The following is a 12,795-nucleotide window of genomic DNA, read 5'->3' as shown; positions in this document are numbered from 1 at the left end:
AATTACTCATGGCGGCTTAAATATTCTATCTAACCATGGCGGTTTGAATAACCTGACGTAGTTAGTCATATACCATTAGGCCCCTTTGTAAGCCGCCATCTTGAACATGTAGTGTAATGTTTCCCTCCGCCTCTGAATTTGAACCGGAAATCTTTATTCTTTCTTAGGCTTTCATCACAATGCCGCCTAAGCCACCCACTTCGTGCAACTGGGTCAAATCCATCGTCACAAACAGCACACTTGATTACTTTGTCAAGACTGGCCGCTATCTTCCCAAGAAGGAATCCATGTCTTATCGTGCTCCCGATCCAACAAAAGAAAAGCCTCAACCCAAAGCAGGGGAAGTTATCGTCTTTACTGATCATATGAACCGGGGTTTCTCACCACCCTGCTCAAAATTCTTTAGGGATGTCTTGCACTTCTTTGATCTTCGTCCTCAAGACATTGGACCCAATTCCGTGTCTAACATTTGCAATTTCCAAGTGTTCAATGAGGTATATCTTGGAGAAGAACCCAATCTGTTACTCTTTAGAGAGTTATTCTATTTGAACCGCCAAAATGAATGTGCCAACGGACAAAGCTTGGAACTTGGCGGTGTCTCAATCCAGCGTCAGAGAGACGTCATTTTCCCCTATGCCAATCCACCAAGTCATCCCAAAGACTAGAACCAAACATGGTTCTACTGCCAAGACACTTTGTCGGTTGATGAGAATTCTCTGCCCGGGTTTCGCGCTCTTCGTCTTGATTCCAATCATCCACTTCCTCACAAGATAACAGCCACCGAACGCAAGACGCTCGCCCCCACCTTGGCTAAGATCAAGGCTCTTCCGGGGAACGGGTTAAATGGCATTGATTTAGTCCGGGTTTGGCTCGCCTGGCGGATCATTCCATTAAGCCACCGCCCCGGTTTAATGTGCACCTATTCAGGCAAGAAAGATGATCCTCTGCGACACAGTTCTGACGACTTACCTGAAGATCTCATCAATGACATGACCAAGTCGCTCTTAAACGAGAGCTTGGTAGACTGTGGCAAGGCGGGCCTAATCCCTTTTTGCGAAGCTAACCCGTCTCCAGCGGTCAGTCGCCAAGCTGAATAAATCATCTCCATCATTAACGTTTTCGTCTGTACTCAACTCCTTTGCCGACTTTCACATGCTGATGATAAATTCTGGAAGGCGAAATATGATCATGAAGCCGCAAAGAAGGCCAGGAAGGCCAAGAGAGCCGCCAGGAAAGCTGTTGTAAAGAAAAGGGGGAAAAAGCCCAGCGCTTCCGAGTTACTTCAACTGGAGGACTCTTCTAAGTCGGAGATAGCCCTTGACTCTCTTGGCTCATTTTTTAATCACCTTATTGATATTGATTATGATCAGGAGGACACGGGCATGAGTCACGGGGTGCATGAAGAGGTAACTATTATTGCCTCCGACTTAGAGCCTTTGCCGAGTCAAAAACTCCGACGGGTAACCTGATACTTCTCCAACCTATCTATAATTTTTGATTGTTCCATGCTATTATATTACCCGTTTTGGATGTTTATGGGCTTTACTTTACACATTTATATCATTTTTGGGACTAATCTACTAACCGGAGGCCCAGCCCGTATTGCCGTTTTTTTGCCTATTTCAGTGTTTCGAAGAAAAGGAATATCAAACGGAGTCCAAACGGAATGAAACCTTCGGGGGCGTGATTTTTGGAACGAACTTGATCCAGAGGACTTGGAGTGCAAGTCAAGAAGCATTCAAGGCGGCCACGAGGGTGGAGGGCGCGCCCACCCCTACAGGGCGCCCACCCTATCTCGTGGGCCCCTCGGGTGGCCACCGACCTACTTCTTCCTCCTACATATACCCACGTACCCCGAAAACATCAGGGGAGCCAATGAAAACCTATTTCCACCGCCGTAACCTTTTGTATCCGCGAGATCCCATCTTGGAGCCTTCGCCGGTGCTCCGCCGGAGGGGGAATCGACCACAGAGGGCTTCTACATCAACACCATAGCCCCTCTGATGAGTTGTGAGTAGTTTATCACAGACCTTCGGGTCCATAGTTATTAGCTAGATGGCTTATTCTCTCTTTTTGGATCTCAATACCATGTTCTCCTCGATCTTCTTGGAGATCTATTCAATGTAACTCTTTTTGCGGTGTGTTTGTCGAGATCCGATGAATTGTGGGTTTATGATCAAGTTTATCTATGAGAAATATTTGAATCTCCTCTAAATTCTTTTATGTATGATTGAGTTATCTTTGCATGTCTCTTCGAATTATCAGTTTGGTTTGGCCTACTAGATTGATCTTTCTTGCAATGGGAGAAGTGCTTAGCTTTGGGTTCAATCTTGTAGTGTCCTTTCCCAGTGACAGCAGGGGCATCAAGGCACGTATTGTATTGTTGCCATCGAGGATAAAAATATGGTGTTTATATGATATTGCATGAGTTTATCCCTCTACATCATGTCATCTTTCTTAATGCGTTACTCTGTTCTTTATGAACTTAATACTCTAGATGCATGCTGGATAGCGGTCGATGTGTGGAGTAATAGTAGTAGATGCAGGCAGGAGTCAGTCTACTTGTCGCGGACATGATGCCTATATACATGATCATTTGAACCACTAAAATAGTAGGAGAGGCTCCTACTGCAATTCAATTAAAGAATCAGCAATTGTACATGGTCTGTATGCTACAGGGCCATCCCACTTTGTGGGTGGAGGAGGGGGGAGGGTAAAGTGCTAAGTTACAAAGTAGCTAAGTAAGAAAGCAAGAAGGGTTTATTCTTATCTCCCACCCTATAAGTGAGGAGGGACAGGTCTTCTTTAAGTCTAGAGAGCCAAGAGGTTGAGGATGGGGTAATTCCTCTGAAGTGCTTGTTGTTCCTTTCCTTCTAAATGCTCCAAGCAGATTGGAGAAGGATTTCCACAAATAATGGCCTATTCCATGCGGTCTTGGCTGATTCCACCCAATCCAGCCTATTCCCTTGAGTAGATCCTTGCATTCCAAGCTTGGCCCAACAATTTAAGCTAAAAGGGCATTCAAAGAAAAGATGCTCCACCATTTCATCCATGCATGTTGGGCAAAGCAGACATCCAAACGTGTTGCCAATGTTGAAGTGACGTCGTTTGAGCATATTTCTGGTGTTTCGCCTGTCAGATAGTAGTAACCAGCCAAAAACTTTGATCTTCATAGTTGTTTTTGACTTCCATAGCCATGAGTAGGCAGGGTGAGGTTGGACATCTCTGAAGAAAAACTCATAGAATTTGTTGGCTGTGAAGTGGGTGGATCCCCAGGTGTATGTCCAATCATCGTGTGTTAATTAGCTAGCCAGCTGAACATCCAAGCTAATGCTTTGCAGATTTTTGGTCTCTGCACGGGCTTGTTCCGAAAGTGGCAGATGAAATGTTTCCTGCAAACTGGTGGCCCCTAGGAACGAGCGAACAGAGATGTCTTCATCTTTAGCAAACGAGAAAGCACGTGGATGAGTTTTGGCCAGGATCTCACCCACCCACATGTCTTTCCAGAAGAGAGTGGTTGCTCCATTACTCATATTGACCATCGTGATTCCCCTATAAGTGGGCATGAGCTTGGAGATATCTCGCCACCAGAAGGAGCCACAAGGATCGGCAACATGGGGTATCTTGGAGGTGTAGTAGGTATTCCAAATCAACTCAACCTAGGGCAGGTCCCAGTGGTTGCAGAACTTATGAAGAAATTTGAGAAGCAAGGCCTCGTTCTGGATTTTCAGGTTTAATACCCCCAGACCACCACATTTCTTAGGTTTGCAAACCATGTCCCAAGCAGACAGTGAGGTGCACTTGTCACCTTGATCAGTTTTCTTTGTCCATAAACATTTGCGGCGAATCTTGTCAAGGAGTTCAATGATTCCTGCTGGGAGTTTAAGTGTACACATGGCGTAGATTAGGAGCGAGGTAATGACCGAGTTGAGCAGTGATAACTTGCCACCATATGAGATCATATTAAGTGTTGCTGAGAGTCTTCTTTCTAGTCGACAGACCAAAGGCATGAGATCATGAATGGTAGGTTTAGTAGTCCCCAAAGGAAGGTCTAGGTAGGTAAAAGGCATCCAAGTTGGTATATAGTGCCTCATCACAGTTGATTGGGATAAGTGTGGATTTATGGAAATTGATTTTGAGTCCAATAGAGGTAGCGTAGTCCGACAGAATAGTTTTGATAGTTGTAGCCTGTAGAGGACAAGCTGGCATTGCAAGAATCGTGTCGTCCGCATATTGAATGACCGGGTAATATTTTTGTGTAGCGCATGGGAAGGGTAACTTGATGAGCTCTTTGGCAAAAGCATCATTAATAGCAGCTTGTAATAAATCTGCAGCTAGGAAAAAGATTAGGGGGGACAAAGGGTCACCTTGGTGGACCCCACATTTGCAATGAAATTGTCTTCCCGGTACGCCATTCAGGAGGACAGCTGATTTCCCCGAGGCAAAGATGCAATTAATCCAACAAAGCCACTTATCATTAAAGCCGATGTTTCGCATGATCTCAATCATTGCATCATGATCAATGGTGTCGAAGGCTTTAGCAAAATCTAGTTTTAACAGGACAATTTCTTTTTTGGAAGATTGGCACTGGTAGATGTACTCGAAGGCCCATGCCAGGCAATCTTGGATCATGCGCCGTTTGAGGAAACCATATTGGTTGCGGTGATCATGCCTAGATAATCTCATAATTATTCGCTTTTCTATGAATTGCTCGACAGTAGTTTCTTCACCCACCGTAATACTTATGCTATCTTGAGAGAAGCCACTAGTGAAACCTATGGCCCCTGGGTCTATCTTTTATCATATAAGCTTTTAATCTACTTTTATTTGCATCTTTACTTTTCCAATCTATATCATAAAATACCAAAAAAATATTTATCTTATCATACTATCTCTATCAGATCTCACTTTTGCAAGTGGCCATGAAGGGATTGACAACCCCTTTATTGCGTTGGTTGCGAGTTCTTTGTTTGTTTGTGTAGGCGCGTGGGACTTTTGAGGAGGCTCCTACTGGATTGATACCCTTGTTCTCAAAAACTGAGGGAAATACTTACGCTACTATTGCTGCATCACCCTTTCCTCTTCAAGGAAAACCAACGCAAGCTCAAGACGTAGCAAGAAGGATTTCTGGCGCCGTTGCCGGGGAGGTCTTCGCTCAAGTCAAGACATACCAAGTACCCATCACAAACTCACCTCCCTCGCATTTACATTATTTGCCATTTGCCTCTCGTTTTCCTCTCCCCCACTTCACCCTTGCTGTTTTATTCGCCCTCTCTTTCCAATCTTCTCCTCTCTCTTTCGCTTGCTCTCTTCTTCTTCTTCTCTCTCTCTCTCTCTAGCCTTTTTCTGTTTGCTTGTGTGTTGGATTACTTGTTGCCATGGCGCAAGATAATACCAAATTGTGTGATTTCTCCAATACCAATAATAATGATTTTCTTAGTACTTCGATTGCTTCTCTTAATGATGTTGAGTCTTGTGAAATCAATACAGCTTTGCTGAATCTTGTTATGAAAGATCAATTCGCCGACCTTCCTAGTGAAGATATCGCTACCCATCTAAACAACTTTGTTGATTTGTGTGATATGCAAAAGAAGAAAGATACGGATAATGATATTGTTAAATTGAAGTTATTTCCGTTTTCCCTTAGGGATCGTGCTAAATTTTGGTTTTCGTCTTTGCCTAAAAATAGTATTGATTCTTGGAACAAGTGCAAAGATGCTTTTATCTCTAAGTATTTTCCTCCCGCTAAGATCATCACTCTTAGGAACGATATTATGAATTTTAAACAACTTGATCATGAGCATGTTGCCCAATCTTGGGAAAGAATGAATTGATGATTCACAATTGCCCTACTCATGGTTTGAATTTATGGATGATCATACAAAAAATTTATGCCAGATTGAACTTTGCTTCTAGAAATCTTTTAGATTCGGCCGCGGGAGGCACGTTTATGGAAATTACTTTAGGAGATGCTACAAAACTTCTTGATAATATTATGGCTAGTTATTCTCAATGGCATACCGAAAGATCTACTAGTAAAAAAGTGCATGCTATAGAAGAAATTAATGTTTTGAGTGGAAAGATGGATGAACTTCTGATATTATTTGCTACTAAGATTGCTCCTGTCGATCCCAATGATATGCCTTTGTCTACTTTGATTGAGAATAATAATTAATCTATGGATGTGAATTTTTAGTAGGAATAGTTTTGGAAACAATGCTTATAGAGGAAACTTTAATCCTAGACCGTTCCCTAGTAATTCCTCTAACAATTATGGAAATTACTATAATAATTCTTATGGTAATTTTAACAATATGCCCTATGATTTTGAGAATAGTGTGAAAGAATTTATGATCTCTCAAAAGAATTTTAATGCCTTGCTTGAAGAAAAAATGCTCAAAGTTGATGATTTGCCTAGGAACATTGATAGACTTTCCCTCGATGTTGATTCTCTGAAACTTAGATCTACTCCTCCTAAGCATGATATCAATGAGTCTCTCAAAGCTATGAGAATGTCCATTGATGAGTGCAAAGAAAGAACCGCTAGATTGCGTGCTAAGAAAGATTGCTTTGTAAAAGCGTGTTCTTCTAGTTTCCATGAAAATTATGATGAAGATATTAAAGTTATTATTGTGTCCCCTATTAGATCTTTTTTTTAAATATGAATCTTAATAATAATGGGACTGTAGATGAGTCAACTTTAGTCAAAAGGCGTCCCAATAATTCGGAGTTTTTAGATCTTGATGCTAAATTTGGTAAAAGTGGGATTGGAGAGGTCAAGACTTTAAATAGCATTGAACCCACTATCTTGGATTTCAAGGAATTTGATTATGATAATTGTTCTTTAGAAGGTTGTATTTCCTTGTTGCAATCCGTTGTGAATTCACCTCAGGCATATAGACAAAATAGAGCTTTTACCAAACATATTGTTGATTCCTATATGCAATCTTTTGATGAAAAACTTAATTTGGAAGTTTCTATACCTAGAAAACTTAATGATGAGTGGGAACCTACTGTAAAGATTAAATTTAAAGATCATGAGTGTTATGCTTTATGTGATTTGGGTGCTAGTGTTTCCACGATTCCGAAAACTTTATGTGATATTCTAGGTTTCCATGATCTTGATGATTGCTCTTTAAATATGCACCTTGCAGATTCCACCATTAAAAAGCCAATGGGAAGGATCAATGATGTTCTCATTGTTGCAAATAGAAATTTGGTGCCCGTAGATTTTATCGTTCTTGATATAGATTGCAATCTTTCTTGCCCTATTATTCTTGGTAGACCTTTCCTTAGAACGATTGGCGCGATTATTGATATGAAGGAAGGAAATATTAGATTCCTATTTCCATTAAGGAAAGGCATGGAGCACTTTCCAAGAAATAAAATTAAATTACCTTATGAATCTATCATGCGAGCTACTTATGAATTGAGTGCCAAAGGTGGCACTACTAGATCTATCCTCGCTTTTATGCCTAGCTAGGGGCGTTAAACGATAGCGCTAGTTGGGAGGCAACCCAATTTTATTTGTGTTTTTTGTTTTTGTTTCTGTTTAGTAATAAATTTTGCATCAACTTTCTGTTTAGATGTGTTTTTATGTATTAATTAGTGTTTGTGCCAAGTGGAACCTATAGGATAACCTATGGTGATAGTTAATTTGATTCTGCTGAAAAACAAAAACTTTGTGCGCACAAATTTAATTTTGTTAAATCACAAGAATGTGCTTTAGCATTGATTCTTTTTGCTGTAGATCAATAGATAAATTGTCCAGGACTTCCTATTTTTGGTAGGATTTTTAGAGTTCCAAAAGTATTCGTGGGTTACAGATTGCTACAGACTATTCTATTTTTGAAAGATTCTGTTTTTCGTGTGTTGTTTGCTTATTTTGATTCATCTATGGCTAGTATTAAGTGGTATGAACCATATAGAACTTGAAATAAAGTAGGTTTAACACCAATATAAATAAAGAATGAGTTCATTACAGTACCTTATGTGGTGGTTTTGCTTTCTTTCACTAACGGAGCTTATGAGATTTCCTGTTGAGTTTTGTGTTGTGAAGTTTTCAAGTTTTGGGTAAAGATTAGATGGACTGTGGAATAAGGAGTGGCAAAAGCCTAAGCTTGGGGATGCCCATGGCACCCCAAGATACTCAAGAATAGCCAAAATCCTAATCTTGGGGATGCCCCAGGAAGGCATCCCCTCTTTCGTCTTCATTCATTGGTAACTTTACTTGGAGCTATATATTTAATCGCCACATGATATGTGTTTTGCTTCGAGCGTCTTGTATGATATTAGTATTTGCTTTTTAGTTTACCACAATCATCCTTACTGTACACACCTTTTGGGGAAGCCCACATGATTGGAATTTATTAGAATACTCTATGTGCTTCACTTATATCTTTTGAGCTAGATAGTTTTTGCTCTAGTGCTTCACTTATATCTTTTAGAGCAGGGCGGTGGCTTAATTTTGTAGAAATTGTTAGTCTCTCATGCTTCACTTATATTATTCTGAGATTCTCTTAGAACAGAATGGTATTTGCTATATAAAATTGGTCCTAGAATGGTAGGCATCCAAGTTGGGTATAATAAAAACTATCATAGGAAGTGAATTGGATGCTATGATCAATTTGATACTTGATAATTCTTTTGAGATATGGAGGTAGTGATATTAAAGTCATGCTAGTTGGGTGATTATGAATTTAAAGAATGCTTGTGTTGAAGTTAGCAAGTCATAGCATGCACGTATGGTTAAAGTTGTGTAACAAATTTGAAACATGAGGTGTCCTTGGATTGTGCATCCTTATGAGTGGCGGTCGGGGACGAGCGATGGTCTTTTCCTACCAATCTACCCCCCTAGGAGCATGCGCGTAGTGCTTGGTTTTTGATGACTTGTAGATTTTTGCAATAAGTATATGAGTTCTTTTTTGACTAATGTTGAGTCCATGGATTATACGCACTCTCACCTTTCCATCATTGCTAGCCTCTTCGGTACCGCGCATTGCCCTTTCTCACCTTGAGAGTTGGTGCCAACTTCGCCAGTGCATCCAAACCCCGTGATACGATACGCTTTATCACACATAGACCTCCTTATGTCTTCCTCAAAACAGCCACCATACCTACCTATTATGGCATTTCTATAGCCATTCCGAGATATATTTCCATGCAACTTTCCACCGTTCCGTTTATCATTATGACACGCATCATTATTGTCATATTGCCTTGCATGATCATGTAGTTGACATCGTATTTCTGGCAAAGCCACCATGCATAATTTTTTATACATGTCACTCTTGATTCATTACCCATCCCGGTACACTGCCGGAGGCATTCATATAGAGTCATATCTTGTTCTAGTTTTGGGTTGTAATTCATAAGTTTAAATCAATATAAGTGTGATGATCATCATTATTAGAGCATTGTCCCCAAATAAAAAAAGGAAAGGCCAAAAGAAAAAAAAGGAAAGGCCAAAGAAAAAAAAGAAAAAAAAGAAAGGCCAAAAAGAAAAGAAAAAAGAAAGGCCCAAAGAAAAAAAGAAAAAGAAAAAAAAAGAAAAAAAGAAAATAAATAAAAAGGGGGCAATGTTACTATCTCTTTTCCACACCTGTGCTTCAAAGTAGCACCATGTTCTTCATATAGCGAGTCTCCTATGTTGTCACTTTCATATACTAGTGAGAATCTTTCATTATAGAACTTGGCTTGTATATTCCTACAATGGGCTTCCTCAAAATGCCCTAGGTCTTCGTGAGCAAGCCAGTTGGATGCACACCCACTAGTTTCTTTTGTTGAGCTTTCATGCATTTATAGCTCTAGTGCATCTGTTGCATGGCAATCCCTAGTCCTCATGTTGACATCAATTGATGGGCATCTCCATAGCCCTTTGATTATCCTCGTCAATGTGAGACTTTCTCTTTTTTTGTCTTCTCCACATAATACCCATTATCATACTCTATTCCACCCATAGTGCTATATCCATGGCTCACGCTCATGTATTGCGTGAAAGTTGAAAAAGTTTGAGATTATTTAAGTACGAAACAATTGCTTGGCTTGTCATCGGGGGTGTATAATTTGGGAGCATTTTTGTGTGACGAAAATGAAGCATAGCCTAACTATATGATTTTGTAGGGATGAACTTTCTTTAGCCATGTTATTTTGAGAAGACATGATTGCTCTGATTAGTATGCTTGAAGTATTACTATTTGTTATGTCAATATGAACTTTTATTTCGAATCATTTGGATCTGAACATTCATGCCACAATAAAGAAAATTACATTGAGAAATATGCTAGGTAGCATTCCACATCAAAAATTCTGTTTTTATCATTTACCTACTCGAGGACGAGCAGGAATTAAGCTTGGGGATGCTTGATATGTCTCCAACGTATCTATAATTTTTTATTGTTCCGTGCTATTATATTACCCATTTTGGATGTTTATAGGCTTTACTTTACACATTTATATCATTTTTGGGACTAACCTACTAACCGGGGGCCCAACCCGTATTGCTGTTTTTTTGCCTATTTCGGTGTTTCGAAGAAAAGGAATATCAAACGGAGTCCAAATGGAATGAAACCTTCGGCAGCGTGATTTTTGGAACGAACGTGATCCAGAGGACTTGGAGTGCAAGTCAACAAGAAGTCGAGGTGGCCACGAGGGTGGAGGGAGCGCCCACCCCTATAGGGCGTGCCCCTATCTCGTGGGCCCCTCGGGTGGCCACCAACCTACTTCTTCCTCCTATATATACCCACGTCCCCGAAAACATGAGGGGAGCCAATGAAAACATATTTCCACCATCGTAACCTTCTGTATCCGCGAGATCCCATCTTTGAGCCTTCGTCGGCGCTCCGGCGGAGGGGGAATCGACCACGGAGGGCTTCTACATCAACACCATAGCCCCTCCGGTGAGTTGTGAGTAGTTTATCACAAACCTTTGGGTCCATAGTTATTAGCTAGATGGCTTCTTCTCTCTTTTTGGATCTCAATACCATGTTCTCCTCGATCTTCTTGGAGATCTATTCGATGTAACTCTTTTTGCGGTGTGTTTGTCGAGATCCGATGAATTGTGGGTTTATGATCAAGTTTATCTATGAGAAATAGTTGAATCTCCTCTGAATTCTTTTATGTATGATTGAGCTATCTTTGCAAGTCTCTTCGAATTATCAGTTTGGTTTGGCCAACTAGATTGATCTTTCTTGCAATGGGAGAAGTGCTTATCTTTGGGTTCAATCTTGCGGTGTCCTTTTCCAGTGACAGCAGGGGCAGCAAGGCACGTATTGTATTGTTGCCATCGAGGATAAAAAGATGGTGCTTATATCATATTGCATGAGTTTATCCCTCTACATCTTGTCATCTTTCTTAATGCGTTACTCTGTTCTTTATGAACTTAATACTCTAGATGCATGCTGGGTAGCGGTCGATGTGTGGAGTAATAGTAGTAGATGCAGGTAGGAGTCAGTCTACTTGTCGCGGACGTGATGCCTATATAAATGATCATGCCTAGATAATCTCATAATTATTCGCTTTTCTATCAATTGCCCGACTGTAATTTGTTCACCCACCGTAATACTTATGCTATCTTGAGAGAAGCCACTAGTGAAACCTATGGCCCCCGGGTCTATCTTTTATCATATAAGCTTTTAATCTACTTTTATTTGCATCTTTACTTTTCCAATCTATATTATAAAATACCAAAAATATATTTATCTTATCATACTATCTCTATCAGATCTCACTTTCGCAAGTGGTCGTGAAGGGATTGACAACCCCTTTATTGTGTTGGTTGCGAGTTCTTTGATTGTTTGTGTAGGTGCGTGGGACTTTTGAGGAGCCTCCTACTGGATTGATACCTTGTTCTCAAAAACTAAGGGAAATACTTATGCTACTATTGCTGCATCACGCTTTCCTCTTCAAGGAAAACCAACGCAAGCTCAAGACGTAGCAAGAAGGATTTCTGGCGCCATTGCCGGGGAGGTCTTCGCTCAAGTCAAGACATACCAAGTACTCATCACAAACTCATCTCCCTCGCATTTACATTATTTGCCATTTGCCTCTCATTTTCCTCTCCCCCACTTCACCCTTGCCGTTTTATTCTCCCTCTCTTTCCCAATCTTCTCCTCTCTCTTTCGCTTGCTCTCTTCTTCTTCTCTCTCTCTCGCTAGCCTTTTTCTGTTTGCTTGTGTGTTGGCATACTTGTCGCCATGACGCAAGATAATACCGAATTGTGTGATTTGTCCAATACCAATAATAATGATTTCCTTAGTACTTCGATTGCTCCTCTTAATGATGTTGAGTCTTGTGAAATCAATACTGCTTTGCTGAATCTTGTTATGAAAGATCAATGCGCCGACCTTCCTAGCAAAGATGCCGCTACCCATCTAAACTACTTTGTTGATTTGTGTGATATGCAAAAGAAGAAAGATACGGATAATGATATTGTTAAATTGAAGTTATTTCCATTTTCCTTTAGAGATCGTGCTAAATTTTGGTTTTCGTCTTTGCCTAAAAATAGTATTGATTCTTGGAACAAGTGCAAAGATGCTTTTATCTCTAAGTATTTTCCTCCCGCTAAGATCAACACTCTTAGAACGATATTATGAATTTTAAACAACTTGATCATGAGCATGTTGCCCAATCTTGGGAAAGAATGAATTGATGATTCGCAATTGCCCTACTCATGGTTTGAATTTATGGATGATCATACAAAATTTTTATGTCGGATTGAATTTTGCTTCGAGAAATCTTTTAAATTCGGCCACGGGAGGCACGTTTATGGAAATTACTTTAGGAGATGCTACGAAA

This window comes from Triticum aestivum, chromosome 2B (assembly GCF_018294505.1).
Source record: "Triticum aestivum cultivar Chinese Spring chromosome 2B, IWGSC CS RefSeq v2.1, whole genome shotgun sequence".
Lineage (NCBI taxonomy): Eukaryota > Viridiplantae > Streptophyta > Magnoliopsida > Poales > Poaceae > Triticum > Triticum aestivum.
Note: the sequence above shows the minus strand (reverse complement) of the source record.